This window comes from Cloeon dipterum, chromosome 2, assembly GCF_949628265.1.
Source record: "Cloeon dipterum chromosome 2, ieCloDipt1.1, whole genome shotgun sequence".
NCBI classification, from domain to species: domain Eukaryota; kingdom Metazoa; phylum Arthropoda; class Insecta; order Ephemeroptera; family Baetidae; genus Cloeon; species Cloeon dipterum.
The window spans coordinates 10,242,394-10,267,250 of NC_088787.1; the positions used below are offsets into that span (position 1 = coordinate 10,242,394).

Sequence of the window (24,857 nt, forward strand, 5' to 3'; positions counted from 1 at the left end):
GCGGGGATTAAATTAAGAAAACGAAAGTGAAGGCAGAAGCAGTCGCAGACGGCGTGAAAAATCGGACTTCGAGTACGCTTGGGATTTCTTTCAACGCCGAGGAGGATTACAAATTAAATGAATTGTTGCCGAGCTACAAATTTAGATTTTCTAAATTTAATTTTAGCCCAAAGCTTTGTAAATTTTACTGCTCTTGAAAATAATTATTTTAACCTGGTAACCCGCATTTTCGCTCTTTCCGAGCTTTCCAATTTTAATTTTAATTCAATTTCATTGAAAAACAATTCCCTCTCACAAAGAGCTGGAATTTTGATGCTAATTTCTCTGTTGCTCTTGTAAACAATTTGCCGCTCGAATAAAACATACCATCCGCTGGGAATGTGACCGTCGATTTTATTACAATCATTGTGTAAACTCGGATTACGCAACAGTTTGAAGGGCTGTAAAATGCCCAAAGTGCGTATTGTATAATTAGACATTTTTCTGCGCACACGCCCCGAAGCAAAATAATCAGGTAGCCGAAAATAATTAAATATCGGCCATTCAATTCTGGCTTACCGCCGCCGCACCTAATTGCATTTTGCTTCCTTTCGCGCGCCCCACTCTGCGGCAGAACCGAGAGCACTGCTTTTATTACACTTCTTAGAATCAAATATAAAAACAATTATTTAAATTACTGCAGACATTTATTTAATTTTGCCTTGAAAACGGTCAAACCAACCAATCCACTTTATAAATACCAGTCTGCTTGTTCCAAAGAAAAACAAGACAAATTCATTTAAGATATTGTAATCAATTTCATTATTGATGTTTTCTTCAGCTCCCCTCGCGTGGAAAGATAATTTTCAACCTTTTTAAAGCACCTTCAAATTGAGAAATAGGGAAACTAATCGAGAAACGTGATATTTGTCCATCAAATCAAATTCATTAGGCCCTTGATTCTAAAAGTGGGGCTGAGCGATAATTTAGGCTGCTGTCGGGCGAGTGGAAAAGAGTGGAAAGCAGTCAGTCAGGCGGGCAGGCAGCGAATGAGTGAGCGACTGCTTGAATGGCACGATTACAATAAAAACAACATCAGCCCAACTTGACGCCTAATTTAATAGAGGTGGATTTGTACGTGTATGCAGCGGCACAGACACGGAGCTAGAGCGACGGAAGGCTGGTGATAAATTTATCTGTTCCGTGTCTCACACCCACAACCAGAGCCAGCGCGTTCAGAAATAAATAATATGGATATAAAAAAACAAGTCCATTATTCAGGGGTACATACGTGTGTTGAATAAGTGCTCGATTTATCAATCGCTTGACTGCTGCTCGTTAAATCTTTATTGTTATTTCTTTATTTTCGGTTATAGAACCGATCGATGAATGCGACACAAAAGCAGCTTTCATTTTTCCTGAGGGTTGGGAATTCTAAATTGCTTCTTTCAGACAGGTAATTTTCGAATTCATTCATTTTTTTAGAGTCTTTAAGATTATTATTTTAACAGATTAAAAAATTTAAAAAAGAAGACATGAGGAATTCTGTTTTTTTTTGTCCAGATGCATTGAAAAATATTCAGATGCTCAAAATGTATTCAGTTTTTTACCATAAAAATAGCAAAATGGATTTAGACGTATTTTTAATACAAGTTTTGTTTTGGAATTCTGTTTTTACGTTTATTTAAAGCCTTTTTTAAATCTTAACACAAGGAAGAATATCTGGTTACACTAAAACCGCACACAAAAAGACAGTGATTTTTCAGCTAAAATTTCGAACAATAATTATTTCTTGTTTCAATCAATCTCTCGCTTTATTCTCATTGAAATCCTCAATTAATTTTATGATAAAGAAATTTAAAATTATTTTTGTATCCTACTCCTACCCCTCGAGAGTGCTAAAAATAAAGCGACCTTGCTCTTGCTCTGCAGCAAATCAAGATTCGTTTAGCGCGGGAATATGATCGTTTGAATTTCTACGAAAATCATGATGCACTCATCGAGTCAATTAATAAGAAGGCTGGCTGCCCGGCGTGGCGTTTGTTTAGAGAAAAAGCACGCATGCAACTCGATCCATCTACATCTCGGGGAGAGCTGGACCGAATTAATTCGCCCTCGCATACGGCTATTATTAAAACAACGGACTGATGCCGAGAATGAAATGCATTAGAAGGAGAAAGGAAGAGAATTAGGTTCCGATGAGAGAGACGGTTAACACGGGTATGAATTATACACACACACACATACACACACAACAAGCGGGCCGAGATCACGACTTGGCTTAAATTAAATAGGAAAGGGAAATAAAAATAGATCACACGAGTAATAAAATACGAAGTGAGTTTGTGTGTGTGTCTGCCTCTGCACCACACATTTATAAGACGTGCGGGCAGACCCTCGCAAGTAAGCACACCCGCGCCCCATCAGCATCATTTCCAAGCGTTGAGATGAAATGAGAGAGGCACAAAGTTAGCAGTTTTTTAATCAGAAAATCAAACGACAAATTGTTATTTGTTATAAGAGTTAATTGTATTTAATTATGAAAGATAAGCTCTTGTCTGTAGCTTTAAAATCATCAATTTCATAATCATTCAAAAAATTGCTGATCAATGTTTAATCAAAAATGGAAACTTTTAAATAACTTATTAAAAATAAAACGGTACTGTTTTCCCCACATCATATCTGTGTATTATCAGGGTCAGATTCTTGCGACGCGAAGATATGGCGTCCGGTGGAGTATGGCGCGAAAAAACGGTCACGTGAAAATGCGCGAAAAGAACCAAGTTTTCGTCAATATTGAGACATAATTTGCATTACTCTTTAACTAATTGTGTCTTTTGGATCGTAAAAACAAACTCTTGACACTCGTACGGCAATCCAAAGAGAGCTTTTTGTTTTCCACATTCAGACGTCATCTTGGATCTGCGCAGTGGGAACCAATTTTATCGCACATCTGGACCCCGCTGTATATTATTAATTTTCTTATATAGATATTTCCCCTTCTCTTAGGCTAATTGAGAATCCTCTCCTTGGAGTGTCTTGTCGGCTTTCGACACACGCGTTTTTCAACAAACTTAACGACATTTTTGCGCCACTCTTCTTCTTCTGCGGAGCACGCCACGATTTCCGAGAGGCAACCGAAAAAATCAAACGCTGTGTTCGCCGTGCTGGCTGCCCGATTTTTTCCACATGTTGGCACCATATGTCGTGTATTTTATATTTAATGATTGGACGAGCCAAATTATTTTATAAAATATATTACGCGCGGTGGCGGCGGCGGTGGCTTTCTCTCTGCGCGTCCTTTACGTTTTATTGCCGTTGAGGACGAGATGAGCGTGTCTTTATTATTTCAGCTCGCCGGGGCAGATTTCATTAAAACATCAGAGAAAAACTTATTGTCCCTCGCGCTGGTGGCGCACACAAAGCGGAGCATAAAATAAATCCTGCCAGCCTCAAACAAAAGGGCGAATAATGTATTAAATGGTAGAAACGCTGCCGCCGCCACCGCCGCGGGAAAATAAAGCGATAAATCACCTCGGCGGATAAATCAAAACTTCATCGCCTCTCGTGTTTTGTGCGTGCTGCTCCGATTTGCGCGCAAAAAGTGGAATGCCGCGTACAAATTGGCCGATGAGAGCAGCGAGCTTTGTGCACGCGAGTTTATATGTATTAAATACGTCAGATCGAACGCCCGCGGTGAGTTCCGAATCGTTAAATCATAGAATTAAATTAGATATTTGAAATAAAGCAACGTGATTTATGTACACGCAGTAATTTTTGCGTTTTAAGTGGATTGAGACAGGGAAATAATTAAAAATAATTTGCACTAAACGGCAGTTTGAGATTCTTGTTTAAAAAATTAGTGCAATAATTAAAACAAGGTCAACCAACAAGAAAAAAATCAAATTTTGCCAATTTTCTTGAACATTTACAGCATTTTTCTTCGCACTTTAATGACAGATTTTGAATTAGTTCAATGGCGAACGAGAAAATGCAATATTTTAATTTATGGAAAATAAAATATGAGATCCGGTAACAATTTAGACCTAAGAAAATTTACGGTTTTAAGAATTCTACATGATAAATTATTATGGTTTGTAAAAATTAATAATTAATTAAGCAGGTGCACCAATTATTGGTATTAAATAAAGAAGTATCAGTCAAAATAAATAAAATTAAAGCACATATTGAACCGAACAAAATATTACGGTTTTTGCTCGAAACAAATGTTTGCTGTTGAGGCCTCTTTGAGGGGGTTGAAAAATGTGGTGTGCCTCCAATCATCTTTTCGTCGGCGCATCTGATGAGATACTCGCGTTAATGGTCTTCTTATAAAAATACGCCGCGTTAGCTAATAAAATTGGACGCCGGCCAGCGGATTTATGTATTTTAGCTTGTTGTCCGCCTGCTCTTGCACTCGCTGGTGTGTGGTATGTAAGTCTCGTTTCGTCATGAGACGATTTAATTTTTAATCATCGCGGAAAGGGCAATTAACTCGGCGTGGTTGGACCAAATTGCTTCGTGCGAGCAGGAAAATTATTCGTCTTCTGCGCACTTCTTTTGCGACATCCTTCTCATTTTTGTTACATGATTATTATTTCTTTGAACTGTTTCAGAATCGATTCTTGCCTAATTGAAATGAACGGTCGGCAACAAAATAAGAACAAATTTTTAGTTTTAAAAATTAATCTAATGATCAAAAGAGGATCTTGCTTCAAATTTTGCCAATTTATGGCATTTGGCCACATATTTTGGCATATTTCGATTCCCCTCGTCGAGATCGATCCAACGGTGTATGAAAATTTTAGGGAAACTTAGGATGTTAATTAATTTAGATTTTAATTACCATTTAACAAGCATGCTAAATTAGCAGCCATTTTTCTCTCAAATTTAACTGTCTATTTACAAACCTAACTCTTAGGAATTATTTCATGCATATTAGGCAAAAGGATTTCTGATCATTATTATTATTTTTCAAAAGGTTTTCAGCGATTTGAACGCCAGAGCTATGCAACCGGCGCGACACCGACGCGTGGGTCGACTCAGTTTGGGCCGTGAGTGAAGCGAAAGGATGATTTTCGCATTTCCAACTCGGCGTGCTGTCAATAAATAATGCTCGGGCCGATATGATCAGCACGCTGCGGCTTAATAGAATTAGCCCTACCGCACGCTACACATTTTCATCTCGGGCCACAAATATTTGTGCTGCCATCATCAATTCCGCGAGGCCCGGCTCGATTTTATTTTGCACCTTTATTGGTGCCCACCGAATCAGAATCGGGCGAGGAATTTATTTTGCCGCTTAATGAGCCAAACATGGCGCGCTTTTAATGATGGCTGCCCAGGTCGTGATTGATCCCGCGAGTGAGAGCCGGACTTAATTGATTATCGACACACACACAGACGCTTCATCTTTATGCCCATGAAAAACAGGATTCCTGCTCTTGAGATATTCAAGCGAGCTTTGTTGTAATTAATAAAAAGGCCGTTCGGCGGGTGTCAGTATTTTCGTGTTAGTCTTGAAAAATCATCCTTGTTGCGATATACATCGTGACATTAATTTGGTTTTCGTGAAATTAAAAGAGCAGGTCCCTGCAACTTCCAATCACCAAAAAGCAGCTTGGAAAAATAACATGCTGCGTGAAAAAATTAATTGCTTCAACAATGACACTAAGTATGTACTCTTCATTTGCTCGATTGAACACATCATTCCAGAAGTAAAAATAAACAACAACAACAAAACTTAACAACTGGGTAAGTTTAGGGAGATTTTTTTTAAACAAACATTCTGGGTATTTTTCTAGGAATTAAATCGATTTTTCCTCTTACCAACCGATTTCTCTTCGGATGACAGTTTTCTGGTTGGTAAAAATGTTCACATTCGGTCTATAAAAATCAATTGTAAAGGTATGAGACCTCCCCTTGTGAATTTATTAAGGTATAAGCTCATAAATGTTGGTTGTTGGTCCTAAATTGAATGCCTTTTCTCAGCCCATAATATGGAGGGTAATTTTTTTTCCTCCAAGCTATGAATCATGATCGGGTCTGACATAAAATGAAAAATACAATTTTAACTCAGTAGCAGCTAAATGAATTTTGGACAACAAAAAAATTGTGGCAGCTGGTGGTCATTGACCTTGATCTCGGTTCAATACCTGCATACAAAAACTGCAGTGTAACAAATTTCCCTGCTTCTACCTTTTTTCATTCCTACATGTAACAGCCCCATAAAAAACCTTGAGGGTGGTCTATATACATATTTAAATGAGTCAAAATGTGAGTGTGTGTGTGTGAGCGCGCGTGTGTGTGAGCTCGGTGTTGCAAGAGACAGGATGTTTGATATTTGCTCTCGCCTCTCTTGATTCCAATAAGTCACGTTCGCTTATCGAGAACGCACATGCAAATATAAATCGGGAGAGCCGCCGCTCGCTCCGTGAGTTGCTTAATTGTACAATTTCCTGCCAGATGTTGTGACTTTGTTGGAATTCAGAGCTGATATGATACGAAAATAATTTCCAATGTTAACACAGAACGTAGGCCATGCGTATTTAAATCAATTATGTTTAGCATTGTGGAAGGTTGAGTTCTGATTTCACTACTAAACACACACGTTCCGCCGAGATAGTGTCGAGATTTTATTAGAGCGGATAACCTATCAACAGCGTGGAAAATGGCAGAGATACAAACTGATCTCATTTGTTTTGTTCAGTTCTGAGAGGAAAAAATTGTTGATTTGTTAAGGAAATATTCAGTCTATATAGCAGAGCAAAATATTTTTAAGTTAACGTTTCCTTCACTCATTGTCAAAGGCGAATTTTTTCCCGTTATGTGTGATAAGCAAGTTATGCAGTGTCAATTTTGTATTGTTGTAAGGGTTCAACAGTTATATACACATTGGAACAAACATATGCACATATTCATTGGCTTCAGCAAGTTGACACTGCGGTTGACAACTCAGTCGATTGTTTGAGAAATTGCAGCAACAGCAAATTTGTCCAACAGAGAAAATTCGATAAAAAAGCAAGAAAATCTTAGTTAGAAAAATGTGTAGAGTTTGAAGACGGCCACAGATGGCAACACCATTCATTTTTAAATGCACTTTCACTCTCAAATCCTGACTAGTAAAAAAATCATTTGATGAGCTAAAAAGAAAACTCAGCTCACAATCACACAATCGTGGTAGAAAGATAAAAAAAATTCAAGACATAAATATCTCTGCTGTCAAATGAATTATCTTTAGATCCAGATTAAATTTATTTGATGGTTTAATATTTTGAAATAAGGACGGCACTGCTTAAAAATGAAAATAGAGGGTGCGGCTTTGAAATTTTTCCGATAGTTATATAAATGCTTGAAATATAAGAAATTTCTAGTATGACACAAGAAAAATATCAGCTTGTTATATACCACAAATGAATTCATTTCAAACAAAAACAAAACAAAAAAGTGTTACCTAAACTTTGACATTGACACGATTTTAACAGACTAATTCAAGAAAAGGATAGTAGAGGGTGTTTTTTCTGTAACTTTGAAGCTTTAAAAGAGCAGAACAAGTTTCTAGTTTATTTCAAAACCCACATTTTTTAACACACCTCAGTGCATCGCGGCGGAGTCATTAAATCATCGGTTGATGGCGAGACGATAAGACGACGATCGCGTCTCGTTTTCAGCACACTGGACTGGATGAATGAAGCCCATCGCCGGTGGTATAATTGAATCAAAAGGCTGTAAAGCAATCGTTTGTGCGCGCGAGAGAGAGTCGTGGGGCGCCACCCACACGCGAGCGCACGGCCCGATCCCATTACTCGAATCCACATCAACTCTTAATGCTAATCATGGGTGGAAGTTCGATGAATTTATTAACGCCGCCGGCCAGATAAACGTGAAATACGCTGGAAAATATTTTAATGCGTTTCGTAATAAATAAAATAATTTACGGCCGCACGCGGCTCGAAATTAAAAAGCCGCACGAAAGACGTTTTCTCTCGGTTGGTGAATTATTTATTGTATATAGATGATCCGACAATAATAAAGTGTACATACGCGCCGAGCAGGCAGTTAAACCGAAATGCAATAACGATGATAATGACGAGAAGAATGGAAAAGGGAAGGGCATTCTGCTACGAGTATGTGTAAAATGTGTTTATGGAATTAAATTACAGCCGGATAACGCAATTTCTGCCGTATGAGAAATTTTAATTGCTATAGCGATAAATGTAAATTGGAGAAAGAGAGGTTAAAGTTCGATAATTTGGAATTATTTCATAAAAATTAATCTATTTTACAAGTTTATATAACTATTTATCAAAATAAGATAACAAATTTAAAAATGCCAGTTAATTTGTTTCTAAAATAATTTTTAAATATTGAGATTAATTCCAGACATAATTTCTAACAATATTTTGATTTGTGAAGTAATGACTTCTCGATGATCTCATTCAAACACACGCACAGTGGTGATGAGCCGGAGTTATCTCACTCCAATCGTTTCTCAGAAGGATGCGATCGTGCGAAAAGTAATCGCGGCGACTATGATTTCTGCGAATGCGAATAAAACGCCGCACGCCGGACGGATTTGAAATGCTATGCGAAAGGGTTGTCGGCGGATATTGCTCTGCGCACGTAGTATGTGTCTGTGTGCGCCATTTGCGCGCAATAATAATCGGGCATGTGTTCGAGCGTACATTAAACGCAACGGGTGCTCGTAAAATATTTGTGGAACCTCGAATAATTCGGCCTGTTTGCGCTGATAGAGCAGAGGGCACTGCAAACAAAAAATTTGTGAGGATAACTACTTGACTAGCACGTGTACAGAAAAATTAGGCTTGTTTTTTTAAAGGCAGAAAAATTATTTTCATTTGTGAAGCTTAAAAAAATATTTCCTTTACCAAATCCTTAAAAAATAATCAATTTAAAACATCAGCTTTGTTCTCAACCGAATTGCCCCTTAGACAAAATAAAATAAGGAGAAAAAATAACATGATGAAGTTTATGGGACCAAAACAGATGTTGTCCAGTGCGAGATTATTTTCCCCCATTCTTTTTATTTATTTAGCTGCCGATGTTGTTTCATTATTTCAACACTGCACGGAAGTAGGGCCTTTTTATAAAATTTTCTTACTTTCAAATTAATCCTCAATAATCTCTGTTGAGTACACGATATCTCGATGATATTCTAAATAATCAGTTCGTTCCCCAGTATTATCCCACTTCAAGAGAAGGAACAAAAATATAAAAACCAAAAACACCTCTCATGTCAGCATTGCGCACTAAATACGAAAGCAAATATATCAAACTTGTTTAAGTTGTTGTTGGATAAAAGAAAATCATACGAATGGTTTAGACGCAATTGTGTTAAAGGATATCGCAATCTACCAAGGATTTAAATAATCCAAATTAAGAGGCGGCGAGGCTCTCTCTATGCCGCACATAAATCATTCATCCAGTTATAATAAGTCTGTCGTGAGCGTTTATCATAGATACATACGCGCGCGCGCGGAGAGTGTAGATAAACCGAATTATAATATTTACACCTGCAGGCGGAATCTTCTTCGTTTTCATCTTCACAATCGATTAACAAAAAGGAATAATTTTCAAACTAATCAACACCCACGCGAGCTCTGAACTTCGCGCTCAAAGAGACCGCCTCATTCATAATTTCAAAATAAATTAACCTGCTGTCGCAGCATCTCAATTTTTATATATGTATATCCGCGTTTATATCTTACAATCGGGCCTGATGCTAATTACTAAAAAGGTGCGAGAATTTTTCTGTGCAAGGGTTCATCGAACGATTTATTTATTGAATTTTTTATTTTTATGTTTGTAAGGAAACCTTCTGTCTGTGGAACAACCTGTCGCCAAATCTGTATTCAAATAAAAAATCCGTTTAATAGATTTCTTAGAATTTAGGTACAATATAGACAGATCGATTTTCTGATTCACAACGATATTTTTTGTAATTTATTTTGGACGTAGAGATATGTATGTGTCAATAAATCTAATTGTGCTTCTAATCCTAAGGGTCGGGGCCAGGTCACATAATGAAATAATGTAGTTTTTGTCCAAGATTATGCAATAATGCACTTGTCAGACACTTCAAACGGATTTTCGATACAGCAACAATTTGTTAACATCATAAACTGCGCAATGATAAAGAAAAAACATTAAAAATAAACAACAGATGTGACAACGCAAACGCAGTTAAAGAAATCCAACAGTATCCTCCTGATTATTTCATCATCAAGTCCGTTTAGAAATTGATCCAGCTCGTAAAAGCCGCGTATCGAATTTCCATAGCTTTCCGAGAACAATTATCAAAATCGCAAGATTAAATTAGCCCCGTCGGCTTTGCTGCTGCTGCTGTTGATGGATTTTTTTCATCTTTCTCTCGCACTCTTGCTCTTGGTGTCGAGAAGTAATTTTCACATTCTCGCTTGCTTTTTTATCTCTGCGTTGAAACAGGAGGGGAGGCTTGGAAAGGGCGTCTGTTTCCCGATCGCGGCACGAATCGCGAAAATAATTTTCCTGTGCATCTCGCGTTTCATTATTGCGCCCGAGAATAAATATCTCATTTGCACGGCCAAACGTAATATGTACGTGCATGTGTTTACAGACAGGCACGTTCGCGGTTATACTTGCAGCAGGCTCAACTTTTTATCTGCATTTCATCGTGCATGCTATTTATTTTTGTGCTTTTGCAGCTGCGAAAATAAAGTCAGTGCAGAAAGAAAGAATGCCGGCGGCCGAGGAGGCATCGTGTGAGGTGCATACCATCATGTTTTCTGTGCCGAAACATTGAAATTAGGCAAAATACTAATCGTCAATAAAACCAATTTAGAGAGGATTATATTACTGTCTCGTTGCGCTGTCAGTGTTACATTTAAGGTATTTACTATTTGTCCTCGTACAAAAATTCAGTTCAGGTGTTTGATTATTGTCAATCGGATTACAACTGTATCATTGCATCAAACAAAATTCTTCTTTATCGGTCTTCATTATTTCTACACCTTCCCAAAAAATTCAATAAATCACTATTTGTAAAGTTTTCCGAGCTCTTTAGAAGGCAGCGACACCACCACCCGACTTTAAAGCTCAACTGCATTACAAATTTCAAAAGAAAACATAATCCTTTGAAATCATGTTTGCATCATAAAATTTATTTATTTAACTCGATTTCACCATAAGACTCAGATTCGATTGCAAAATGGATCAAGTTGAACAAACACGATAAAACTGATGAAATTGAGCCTAATTTTAGTGATGTACGCATCATGAATCGTTAACTTGACTTGAAAACTCTCAAATGCACTCTTTTCAGTCTTGTTTTCCAAGGTTTCAAGAGTAGCTAAACAAATAAAACAGTTTGAAATGTGCATTATTTGGTGTCTTAAGTTAAAATGACGCACAGAAAATTCCAAATCTTAATATTAGTCATATTCCAACAAAGCTTAAGCATTTTTCGATTTCATTCCTAGAGCCATAATTTGAGCTAATTGATTGGGAATACTTGACGCTTTGCCTGCTTCACAATTGCTTGTTCTTTATACAGAAAACGAACAAAGCTGGGACATTCTTTCGGAAACAAAAATTAACGCTAAAGCGTAAATCCGATACGGAATAATGGAGAAAACTGTGAAAAGCGTCTGTCACCACCTTCAGGGCTTTTATGCTTTATATTTTGTCGACTTCGCAGCACCGTGCCAAAATTAATGGCCCCTAATGAAATGCAAACCGTTGCGTCGTTTGCCCGGGAGAAGACGTGTCACATCAAAAGCGGGCGAAATGAAGTTGATTAATCTCGCCTGTCTATCAATTGAGGCCTGCGCGAGAAATGTGTGCTGCACACGCCAGAAATGCGTGCAGCAGAGCAGCTTCCTGCGTGTGATGACGATTTTTGTTTCTTCAGCACTCTCAACCCCCACAGCTGCCTTCTCAATTTAATTCTCGGCAGCTCATTTGTGCGCGCGGGGTGCCTCCAGATGTAAGCCATTTTATTTCCAAATCCGGTGGAAAACGCGGCATTTCTGTTTTCGGCAATCGAACTCGCCCAGCAGTGCTATATATACGAGAGCAGGGATAAAATGATGCATTACGCCCCCCATTTCGAGGGTGAGAATCACCAACGTATCCGTTTCGCAAGATTTTATCGTCGTTGGCAGGAAAATAAAACGCTGCTGTTGCACACATGCGTTTATTTCGGATTTCCATCAAAGAATGCTGGAAATATTATCGGACCGGGGAGTGCTGATCAACTGCTTTTTTTCATATTGTCAGCTGTAGACATTTGACAACTGACAAAATATTTTATGAGATTGTGATATAAAAAAACGGAGATTGGATTAAAACGTCAAAATACGGTGCAACAATAGTTGCGGAGTTTCAATAAGAAAAATGATTCCTTTCCCCTACTTACAACATTTTAAAGAATCTATTAATAATTTTCAACTATCCGTGGCCCTCAAAGATGCGCAACAAATTATTAAAAATAAAATTAATTAACAACAATAATTTTAGTTTGAAAAGACCTTGGTGCTATTTTCGCAGGCGAGCGATTTCATGTATAAATTTCACCAACAAACACGTGCAATGTGTTTTGTCTCGCGACGCCAAAGCAAAACAAAAAATGGAGATTTTTATTTTTATTGCTGCTCGTATCTCGCCGCGTGTGTTTGCGAAAAAAGCAGGAAGAGCCGCGTTGCAAGCGTGACTTTTCATCTCCGTCTGGACTCGAGAGTTTTGATCCGATCGCGGCTGCAGACAGACGCTCTCCAAGTGTTGGTTTGTTCGTTCATTCATACAACACACACACACACACATACTCAAACACACACGCACGCATAGCCGTGAAGCGTCTTTGTACCTTTATCTGCGGACACTGTTGCTTTTCAGCTTTTCTGTGCTTTTCTCTCTCGCATGACGTGTTTCTAAATAACGGTTGAAAAATGAACTGCTCTCGGTGTACGTTAAAACTACATTTAAAGACCTTTTTGAAGATTATTTACCTCCTTATTCAGACTAGTTTATCTCTGTTGACGCATTTAATACAGATTTGAGGGAAGCCGCAAGTCATTCTCTGTCTTTGTGATGAAATGATATATTATACCCAATTTTTATAACACGAAATTGGTGATCAAATCAATGTATAAAAATGTTGTCAATTATTAAAGATTGTGTTGCAACATTGCCTAAGTCAAGTCATGTGGTCAAAACTACGTATATATTTTTATTTTGGGACGTTTTCAAAAATTTGTGAGATTTTTTTACCAGAAATTGTTTATCTCTGAATTTTTTTTTTTAATTTAGAGCAAGAGAAGGCTATTTTAGTTTTAGCTGCGGTGAAATTTGGTGGAAAAGAAAGCAAATTGAAGTCAAAATCAGGTCCTGTTTTCTTATATATATATTTTTTTAAATTGTCAAGTCAGCAGTAAAGACATTTGGATTAATGCATCTCCCTTATATAAAGTTCAAGAAAGATTTTTCGGCTTTGAAGTGTATTTCTCAATACTGGTAAGTTTTTTCCCTTAAAGGTTGAGTTGAACTTTTATTCCGAAAACATCCACTCCAAACGTTTGTAACAATCAAAAATTATTTACGACTGAACAATTAAAAATAAATAAATAAAAAATGCTCAAAAGGTTTCTTTGAAATTTGTTAAAAATCTTGATTTATCGCTAGTCAACAATGCAAAACGTTGTTCATTTTTGTCAAGCAATTAAAGAGGACACTGTGAAATCCGTGTTGTCGATGTAAAAACTATTCAAAAAGGATTCAGTTTAAGCAAAAATAGGCCTGTAATTTTTTTAAGAAAACTAGCTATAAAGTTAAAAATTTAAATGGTGAGGACTTCTCTCTTGAAATATTATTTGATTTCCCAACAAAGAGTTTCTCCAAAAGGTGTTGGGAAGAGACATCGTAATACGCCAAATATTATGGTAAACCAATGTAAATTTTGGATAAAGAGCTGCTTATTTTAGCCAATAATTATAAAAACAAATTTTTATTGATGTCCCGTACCAATCCACTTTAAATTGGAGTTATATTTTGATTTAATTCATTTGCACGGTCTATGGCTAGGACACGAGGCTTTTAACAAGCCATTGTTAACGACTTTTTGATCAAAGCTGTAAATCTTTGTTACAGCCACGGCGGGAACCCAATTATTGCCGACAGATCAAAAATTGCGGAATCGGCCCGGCGATAAATCACGGGCGCGATTGTGGCGCAGCGTGACGCCGTTGATATTTTTCACTTTTTTTCCACCCCGCGCTCGCCGCCAGCGAGGAGATTACACGCGGATGAAGACATTTCGTCGAGAGCGAGTGAGCGAGCAAACATATATTCCGGCCGGCCGGCGTGGAGGCTGTGCTCTCGCGCGCAGCAGAGATATTTAGTGATGCCGCGAGAGCGAATAAATCAAAGGAGCAGTCATAATAATATATTACATCAAGGGCCGAGCACGTGGTGCCGCTCGCGCACACTTCTTCTTCTCTGATTCACGATGAGAAAAATATTTATGTGCAGCATTTTGAGGTTAATAATGATCATACTAATTATTGTAGGCAAATTGCTTGTAGGCATCTGAAATTTATTTATTTCCACCGACCGTGATTTATTTGCCCTGTGTACTTCTCGTGTTCGCTGCCAGCCAGCTCGAGTGTGGAAATTACGGGGGGCTAATGTCATCATCTCCTCTGCCTGACTTTCCGCGCGGCCGGGGAGACAATACGAATACGGATCGAGATGAGAAATATAAAGCCGCTCAGCGTCCCCATTGAGACAATGGAGCAAACAGAGTCGCGCCCAATCCAAATACTTTCGGCCTAATATGCATTCAATCTGGCAGCACATCAAACACGGCGATCGCTTATACGCGAGGGCATTAGAAAAATATTATTATTATTGATGGACACACCCTGCGCCTCTTCTTGACTCGAATTCTTAATGAAATGACGCGTCAAAGGACAAATCTTCCGAGCACAAGTCAAATTAATGCTGGAATAGAACAGAATAAAAAATGTTGGAAAAATTCTGTTCTGATGTAAATCATATAAAATTTAGAATTTCTAAAATCATTGCATAGTGAAACTTGATATAAATATTTTATTTCTTCCTTGAAGAAAAAAATTTGGATTGATCGTATGAGCCAAACACCCAATTTTTGTTGATATCTTCTTCCTGTCCTTTCGAAATTTTTAACCAATTTAATAGTGTTAGTTAAAAAAACAGCCAGAAATAATTCCATGAATGTATAAACAAAATTGAATAATCCAAGAAAAATAGCCATTCAACTATGTATGCAATTTTTTCTTCATATTTGGATTGCAGGTAATTGATTTTAGTCAACACCGGAAATAAATTTGGGATACGACGATATTTTTTTTTTTGGTTATAAGAAATACTACTAAATTCATTCATAATTAAATTGAGAAAACCAACACATGACTGAATTTTACAAACTAATTTCAAAAACCAAATTTGCTTCACTATTTACTAAATAAGCATTCAGAAAAAAATGATGAAATTCATTGGAATTATTCCCTCAGTGGCTGATCTAGAAGCATTTTTGATTCTCAGAAGCAATTAGCTGGTCAATGCATCTGGGAGCAGTAATGGCAGTAATATTTCGAGTGGTCCATTTGCGTCAACTTCCTCTAACCGAGAGGAGCAAATGGCGTAATTAGGTGTTAATTATCGAAAAGGTGTGGCCCCCATTTTCCCTTTGTGCCCAAGAAAGTGCTGTTAGCTTAATTCCAAAGTGAAATAAAGTTTACAATCAAGTTTTACATCAGAAAAATAATTAAAAGAAGAGAGACACTCGCACAACGGGTACATTTTATGACCTGCTCTTCGTTTTAATTGTTGCAAAGAGCAAATGTTTGTATGCGGCAATTTCCCGGGAGCAATTCAATTTCGCGAGACCGCGCCGCAGCAATTATACCGCAGCCGAGAGTTCCACGCGGATCGATCGCAATTTCGCCGCCAATCATGAAAATCGTGATTAAATCGGCGATATTTTCTCCGCACCGCGCCGCAATTTTATTTTTTGTTCTCACCGCGTGCGTATTTATTTATTATTTGCCTGACTCGTTAAATAATTTCGCTGATGGGCAGAATTTTATCTTTTGGGCCCAAGTGGAATTCCGAGAAAACAAGACAACCGCATTATAAATACGTACGTGTATAAATAAATTATTATGGTATAAAGGGGCCTTGCAATGGGGTTCATATTTTGTACCACCGCCGGAGAAAAAAAGCAAAAAGCAATATACACGGTAATGTACCTAGCCGATCGGAAGGTTGAGCCTTGTTCAGACTAGTTTGGAATCGTTTGACCGCGATCACGCCATGCAATTTTCTCAATCAAGTCGTAAAATCGGCGGCTATTAAACGAGGAAAGCAAGCGATTGTCTGCCTGCTATTCGGGTTATGTTCGAGTCGAACGTTTTAAATTTATTATTCTTAGATTGTCGAGAATTTTTAGAAATTTCTTTCCTTTATAATTTCGATGATGTAACACGGCAGCCGCGAAAAAGAGCGAAGAGGTCGTAAAAAAGTTTTTATTGTGACTGCTGCTGGTAGTTGAGAGTGAAAGAAATCGCGTGTTGACATTATCCCCGTCGCTTTTTTATTGAAAATAGTCTGCGAGTGTCGATTAATCACGGAGCCCGAGCTCGTGTGTGTGATATTTACTGCGCCATCAGACGTGGCATTGAAAGAGGGAAGGATATAAAACGCGCGTGGAGTTTGGCCACCATTCAAATCCACTCGACCGCGTAAACACCTTTTTTATCTCATATTTTGACGTCCGCAGAATCGGATTAAAATGTGTGTGTAAAACACGGTGGCTCGTGCGGCGCGCCCCCGCGTTCCAAAGACTTCTGCTTGTTTTTGCAGCTTCGATAAAATGACGAGCTAAATTTAGATCACAGGATTTGAACCAAATCGCTAGTCTCGGCCAAAATTTGTAGCCTTGATCAAGCGAAAAATTATATTTGCTGCATATGTCCCCCTCAAAATCTACAACTGGCAAAAATAAATTGAATTTTTAGCTAAAAATCAAGTTTTTTTTAGAACGAATTTGATGATATGGGAAATATTATTTTAATAATTTGTTTGAAACTGGTCAAACTTGCTTTAAAGCAATTTTAGGAATGCAAAACATTTTTAAAAAATAGCCAATTTTTTGTCTCTAGAGTGGAATGTTTCACGGGGGCAATAAATGAACCCCGGTTGACATTGGTAATCAAATTTATAATTTTTAAATCTCAAAAACACTAAATGACCAATAAAAATATTTTTGGTCCCTCAATAACCTATTTTTAAAGCATTCTCATATTTTTTGACAAATTAATTGTCTCTAAAAAGGGGCGTACCCAGCAGAATATCATTTTCTTCAATACAAATCCAATATCAAATCACTGTCGATTTTGCAAAAATTTAAACAAAATGATAGCTTGTCACCACTTTTCTAAGTAAGCCAATCGATGTCCGGCCGAATGAGAACCTTTTATTTATTACAAGCAGGGTCGTCTGCTTGGATCCAGAATTTTACGACGACATGATAAGAGAGGTAAAAATCTAAAAACTCCAGCTCGGCGTCCGCGCCGATAAACATCGCGCATTTTACGATGGCGTCTCAATTTTTATAGTGGGAGGGTGAATGGAGCGCGAGGAAAATAATTTATTTATTTATTTATTTAAACACGACCGGCATTATGCGCGCCAAGCGGCCGAGTTAATTGATTGGGCCCTAATTCCTGCACGGCGCGCGATGATTACGTTTTTATTTATCTTATACGCGCGGCTTTTACTGCGCTCGCCTGAGTGAAAAATCCTTTTATACTTGACAAAAACATTCCACTCAGGATTGTAAAAATGTTTGGACGGAGATAAAATATGGAAAAGCGGCGCCTGGGAAACAATTACCCGATCCGTAGACGATGATTATTTAATCCCTGTCGCCAATCAAATCAACGAAAATTGAGCTTGATTTGAGACGTGAAATCGTGATGAAATCCCTGAATTCTTGGCATACCGTTTTTTTAATTTAATAGATTGGTTTTCGATGATAGAACTATGATGTTGACTTGTTTTTTCCATATTTGGTCCTTTTATTGAACTGAAAAAATGATTTAAAAATGCTCCTAAATTTGTAGACACGACATGACAAATTATTCTGAGCCTATTAAACATCAAATGTTGCTTTCTACAAGAATAAACAGTTAATTAAACACACATCAGACTTTCAAAATGGGCTGTAAGAATAAAATTATTAAATGGATTTTACCTGTTGAGTTGATTGAGAAATCTTAACTCTTATATCTTTTAAATAATTTCTGGACATCTCATTCCTCTCTTGGTCAAACAAATATCCTCTTTTGACCGAAATATATCCGACACACATCAGGCCAAAACGTGCGGACGCATAAGAGCATCTCTTTCATCTCTTTCAATCTGCACGCTTATCATTTTCTTTGAGCGGTCAAGCATGTAATAGCAAACCGGGGTAAGCCTCTCCGCCAGCAGAGACACAAATTAATTGAAGCGCGCAGCGATTATCGAGAACGAGAGCAAGGGACTTCTTGTATTGCCGCTCGGTTTTGACGCAGGGGTATACAGATTACACGTATTAGAGGCACAGAGAAATTGCTCAGCAGCTAGAAAGGCAGCCTTTAATTGAAAAAAAATACTGCTTCTTATACCTGATAAAGTCTTAACACGGATCTATTTATTTCTGAAACGAATCAACTGATTTATTTATATGGCTTCAGGTTAGTTTTAATTTTCCATAGCAAAAAAGGACTTTTGGAACAATCAACCTTTAGTAACTAAATTCTTTAATATTGTTTGCTTGGTAATTTTTGTCTTTAACTAACAACGGAAAGGTCTGAAAATGTACCTACTACCTGAAGTCGACAATTCAAAGCTTGGCACAAATTTCTTAAATGGCTATAATACTAAAATGTTGCAATGTCTGTTTTTTTAATACAAATTTTTATATTGATGACTTTATGGTGCTATCGTACAGTCAATAAATTTAAAATTGATATTTTTACATCATGTAAGTAGGGTTTCTCCAGAGTGAGAGACAAAAGCTTTTGTTTATATACCAGGCTTTGTGTAAAAAAACTTTTATACTGCCTGAATTTCACCTCCCAAACTTTGTCAGAGAATGACGCAATTTCTAAATTAAACTTGTTCTGCTTTTTATGATTTATTTCAAACTATTTCGATATTTTTCTATTTTTGGAACAAAGCAACTCGTCCTCCTGTATCGAATGAAACACGGAGGTGCAGTTCCCAGAATCGATGTTCCTATTTGCCATTAAGCAGCCGCTTGAAATCAAATTGAACCCGTATATATGCGAACACCAAGCGCAATAAAATAATTATCCTCTTTATTTTCAGGGTAATGTTTTTGTATGCCATGTTTTACGAGTGCATTTCTAAGAAGAGCGAAATTTCTCACATGATCGCGGTGTCTGCGCTTACGATTTGCTGGAACACTCGCGAGCAGGACGTCTGCTGCTGAGTATTGAACTCCTTGAGAAAGAAGGACATGGGCCCGGTTTTTAAAATGTAGTAATTAAAAAGTGCGCAGTAATTACAGGATATTGAACGATAATTAAATGGGAGCCTGCAAGACAATAACTTGTACGCTGAAAAAGTGGCTTTTGCCAAAAATGAATACAATACAATGCAGGCACCGCAGTAAAAATAATAATTTACTTTTGAAGACACACACACACACACACACAATATGCCTTTTCTAGAGTTAAGCGTCTCATTATCTCCACTTTCAACTTGTTTTACTGCTAAAAAGTGTTCGAATCTTAAGTTTCAAGAATGCAGCTGCGAGCACAACCCCTATTAGCCGCGTATCAAGGTTGAAATTCCAGGCAGCCTATAGTTTCTTTGCCTGCGCTCTTGGCGGGAAGTGCCGAGTGAATAATGGGGTCGGAATCACCCTCTTTCTTCCTCCTTTTCCCCGCGCAACCCTGGCAGTCGGAAAGTATCTCGGCATTTATTTGACAAGCGGCGCACGCGAGTATTTTTAATATATGGATGATGAACATATGCAGGCGGCGCACGTTGTTTGCGTTCGGAAAGAGGTGCACGGAATTCGGAATTCCTGCTGCTTAGAAAGCTGCTGGATGTCGCGCGCAGATATTGCACTGCATCCCCTGCTATATTCTAAACATAGACCAGCAGCCAGCGGCACCCACCCTTACTTATAAGATTTCGTGTCACCGCGGTATCCCATGTGAGTCTTGTTCATCCCCCAAAGAAAAGGGAGAGGTGCGCTCGCACGGCTTTTGTTGCCTTTTTCCTGTTGAAAAGAAACAGTTCAAACTCAGAGCCTTTAAAACGAAAATTATTGCGGGGAGAGAGCTTAAAAATGAGTCCCTTGTGGTTTTTCTTTGACCCCCATCAATGTACCGATAAAATTGTTCAAAAGTTGAATTTAAAACAATTTTGTCCCCTTCCTTATTTTAAATACAGTGCAGCATGCATACTAAACAGATATCATGAGTTTTAAAACTCAACTTGATTATTATTTATGAATCTTAACGGGTTAAATTACTTCCAATCAGATCTGAGAAGAATGCTTAACACTCTGCCATAAATTACGATTTTATTTTCCTCAGATTGAGATATTTTTAAATAGTAGAAAAATATCAAAGTCACTTATTCTCTCGCAGAGACCGAGGGAAAACTTCGATCCCATTAGTTGCGTTAATCAACCTGCCAAAAAAGCGATAAATTTCCGCGGCACAGCATTTCTATTTTTTGCTGTCCGTGAGTCACTTCTTCTCTTTTCTTCTCTCTTCTTGTGTGTGTGTATGTGTGTGTGTGTGTGTGTGTGTGTGTGTGTGTGTGTGTGTGTGTGTGTGTGTGTGTGTGTGTGTGTGTGTGTGTGTGTGTGTGTGTGTGTGTGTGTGTGTGTGTGTGTGTGTGTGTGTGTGTGTGTGTGTGTGTGTGTGTGTGTGTGTGTGTGTGTGTGTGTGTGTGTTGTTCCGCGAGAGCAGACGCTCCATTCTCTTTGGCTACGAGCCGCATAAATATTACATTTATATTCCTCGTTTTTAATTTGCCAAGAGCGAGGATAAAAATGAAATTTATATCCACCGTGGATATAAATAAAGAAGAGCCCCGGCGCGACCAAATGATCTTTTGAGTGTACGTGTTGTATTATTATTTGCGAATCGAATGCACGAGATTGCTGCGATAATAGCACTAAACACGTCGTTAAATTAGCGGGAGGCTGGAACGCATTATTATTCCGCGGTTAAAAGCGGCATTATCGGGGCCACGGCGTCAAAAGCCCTTGGGCCGCTTGGATTCTTGGGACTGATAAAGTGGCACGGTTGACTCTTTCCAAATTTTTATTCGCTATTCAATTTAAAACTGATTGTTGCCGCCGATTTACGGGTTTGTGAATTGAAGCTGCGGCGATTGAAAATATGTTAAAATGAATCGATACTGCATAGACTAATCCATGAGGGATCATCGAAAGCCGAAATTTACCTAGGTAGCAGCGTATATTTTTTTAAAGTGGGTGTTAAGTTAGCCTGCGCTTTTCAAATGGTGAGTGCTTAAAATCCGATTTTATTTCACGACAAAGTTTCCTCAAAAAAGGCATACACAGCAATTGGACAGATCTAAACGAGAGGAATCGAAAGCTGCCAAGAAAAAAAAATGCTCAAGCGATGTAAAATTTCGAGAAAATCGGCAATATTTGAATCTTCACTGTAGCCTAAAAATGTTTCTGCTGCCCCCTATCGATACACTCCATTTCCACAAAATGTACAAAATTCTAAGCAATGATGAATTGTCGTTTTTTATAGACAGCTTGAAACGCCTGAGAAACTCTTTTTCGAACGAAAAAAAAGAATTCCTAAAGTCGGGCACCTTTGGCAGTGATTTTCTATTCAATGAACCTCCTAATATTTTGTTTGCGGTTGTGTCTGATTCAAAAGGAGATGCCTTGGATCGAGGCATATTTCATATTCTCAATAAAACACAAAGAGTCATGATACAACGACCCTTAACTTGTTGCGTTTGTGTCTTATTCAAAAGGAGATGCTTTGGATCGAGGCATATTTCATATTCTCAACAAAACACAATAAGATAGATACAACGACCCTTAACTTATTGCGTTTGTGTCTTATTCAAAAGGAGATGCCTTGGATCGAGGCATATTTCATACTCTCAATAAAACACAATAAGACATGATACAACGACCCTTAACTTGGGGGGTTTAATTTGATACGCTCTGAGTTTCTTTTTTAAAATGAAACAATATAAAATGGTGAATCATGTATACGGAAAGCTATTCTTTTCTTTTGCAGCTTTTATCCAAACTTTTTACAAAAGGAATTGTGCGACATCAAGGACATGACACAGCATTACTTTTTTGAGCCATAAACTATCGACGTTTACAGAACACAAAGCCAATTTTTATTTTCACTGCCCATTGAAAAGCAGGACTTTGGCTAGCAGCTTTCGAATTCTGGGTGTTTCCGATCATGATACAAGCAGCAACATAGCGAATGGATTTTCACCGCTCGCAGCAGCCGAAATTAATATCAAGAAGCAGTCTGGGAGAGCGAGATAATCAGGCTAAAATTCAATATGTATACGAGCTAGCCTTTGTGCTGAAAGGCGCATACGATTCGTTATTATTATGATTACTCGCGGCATTATTATTAAATTTTGGGTGCTCGCGCGCGATCGGAGATGATTACATGGTAGAACGCGCGTTAAATAGCATACCGATCCGCCCATTTGATCACAATGCGCGCGCCTAATAATATAATAAGTGGCAGACTAACCGACGAACGCTCCCGTGCTCGCATCAGATAGCTCCATTAGGGCGCATAGGAATTCCATTTTGCTGCTGGTAGCAATGGCAGATAAAAGAATAAAAAAACAACACACACACACACACCAACAAGGCGTTCGATTCGAATTAAACGAGACGGGAAAGCAGCTACAGGCAAACAAGATTGATAGCATTTCAACTCGTGTTTTCTAGTAGTAATCAATTATTATTAATGCACTGCTCAGCATAACAGATTGTTGGGGACATTAATTAACGATCAATAATCACTTTAAAACGATATTTAATTGTGTTTTTATTCGTTTATGTGGATAAGGTTTTACAAATACATATTAATTTGTATCTATTTGCTTGGAAAGTTTAAATAATATAGCATTAATTAAGGAGACAATTTATTTTGACCATCAATTCTCTAGAAAATCCATCATTGAAGGTACTTAGTTCTTTGTGGATTTTTTGATAGACGGTACGGAGCGACAGGTGACTAAATATATTCAAAAATAAATGTTGGAAAAGAGAATTTTTACTCAATGACAATTTTGATTGCAAATTAACTGTTTCTTTGGCAATTTTCTAATATAAAATTTAATTTTGCTTTCAATAAGGATAAAACTTAAGAAACACAAATTAAAAAAAATTAAAAATTAAATTATACTTGTAAATAAATTTAACTGCCATCTTTTCTGGAAACATCCCAACTCTATTTTGTAATTTTATTAAAATTTATACTGCATTCACGCATTATTTCTTCATTAATATTTCAAAGATATTTCAAAGATTATTGGTGAGTTGAAAATTTGCAGTTTGTGTCAATGTGGCCACAAACCAAGCAAACCTGATTGACATTGGACATTAATAAACCTAAAAGCTGCGTTTCCGGAATCCGGTAAAATGATTCATAGCTCGTCGGTAGTGGCAATATCAAAAGGAGCCTGGCGAGATCGAAGGCGGCTAATTTTAGGTAGTAAAGTGGCATATATAATCTTTGTTGGTGGCGCACCGCACAGCCTCTTCTCTTCGCGTCACTCGCGGAGCGTGCGTGTGTGTGTCACCTCGGAGCGAATGATTAATGACTGCTGCCGGGTTTTAATCTCAAACCGAACATCATCAGCATGACATGTACCACAGGTTATTTTCATAATATCCCAAAGGGGTCTCGCAAGCGGAGCCATCACCGCTCTCGCGGCCTGCCGGCGCCCGTGCCGCGCATTAAAACAACAAAGGACCGAATTAGAACTCGACACGTGAGTTTAGTTTTTGTCTACGCCGAAATTGCAATTTTGCAGACGGAAACTGTCACAAAAGAGTAAATTTTTCCTCATGTCTTGGCCTGGAAATATCAAAGCTTGGATTACTGTATGACTCAAAATTAATTAAGGCCAATTAATCTATAAGTCGAAATTTAAAAAAAAAAAGAAAAAATTGCAAATTTAAGAGCTTGAATTGGAGAATCATACAATTTCAGTAAATTTAGTTTTGAATCTTTAACTAATTAAAACAAAATAAATAAATTTCTATCTGGGTAGATGCCAATGACTCGAGGATGTCATATTTTTTTATCAATAAACGCTGCTTCCAACACTTTATTTTTATTTATTTCTACAAAATTTTTCTGTGACCAGTTCGTTCATCAGATTTAATTTTTTTCGCAGTGAAATTGTAAAAAAATGATTTCTTCGGACTCGGCAATAAAATCAATTTCCGTGCAGAAAGTTTCACCAGAGGAGCCGGCTGCAAAAATTACACACGGGTAGAAGGGTGAAGCGGCGATTGGAATGATTCAGTCAGCGAGTTTACGTGGCGCGTCTATCGAGGGGGGCCGAGAGGGCGACGCCGCCGGGGTGATGCCGGAGCATCATTAGCGGCGAGTTTTACACCTCTGCTGGGAAAATTGGCCAAGTGGCGGCCAGAGGGTGCGGTTTAGCAGTAAAAACTGAAATGGATCTATCAGGATGCGGCTCCAAATTGAAGGGCGCGTGAGTATCGGGCAGGTGCGGGCAATCGTCAACACGTATGTACTCTCGCTCCTATC

At 38.0% G+C, this 24,857-nt stretch overlaps 1 protein-coding gene across 3 annotated transcripts in view; it reads right to left on the reverse strand.

Annotated features, from left to right (window-relative positions):
* LOC135936902 (protein dead ringer-like) overlaps positions 1–24,857 on the reverse strand; it is a 103,242-nt gene that overhangs the window by 14,543 nt on the left and 63,842 nt on the right. The window lies entirely within an intron of this gene.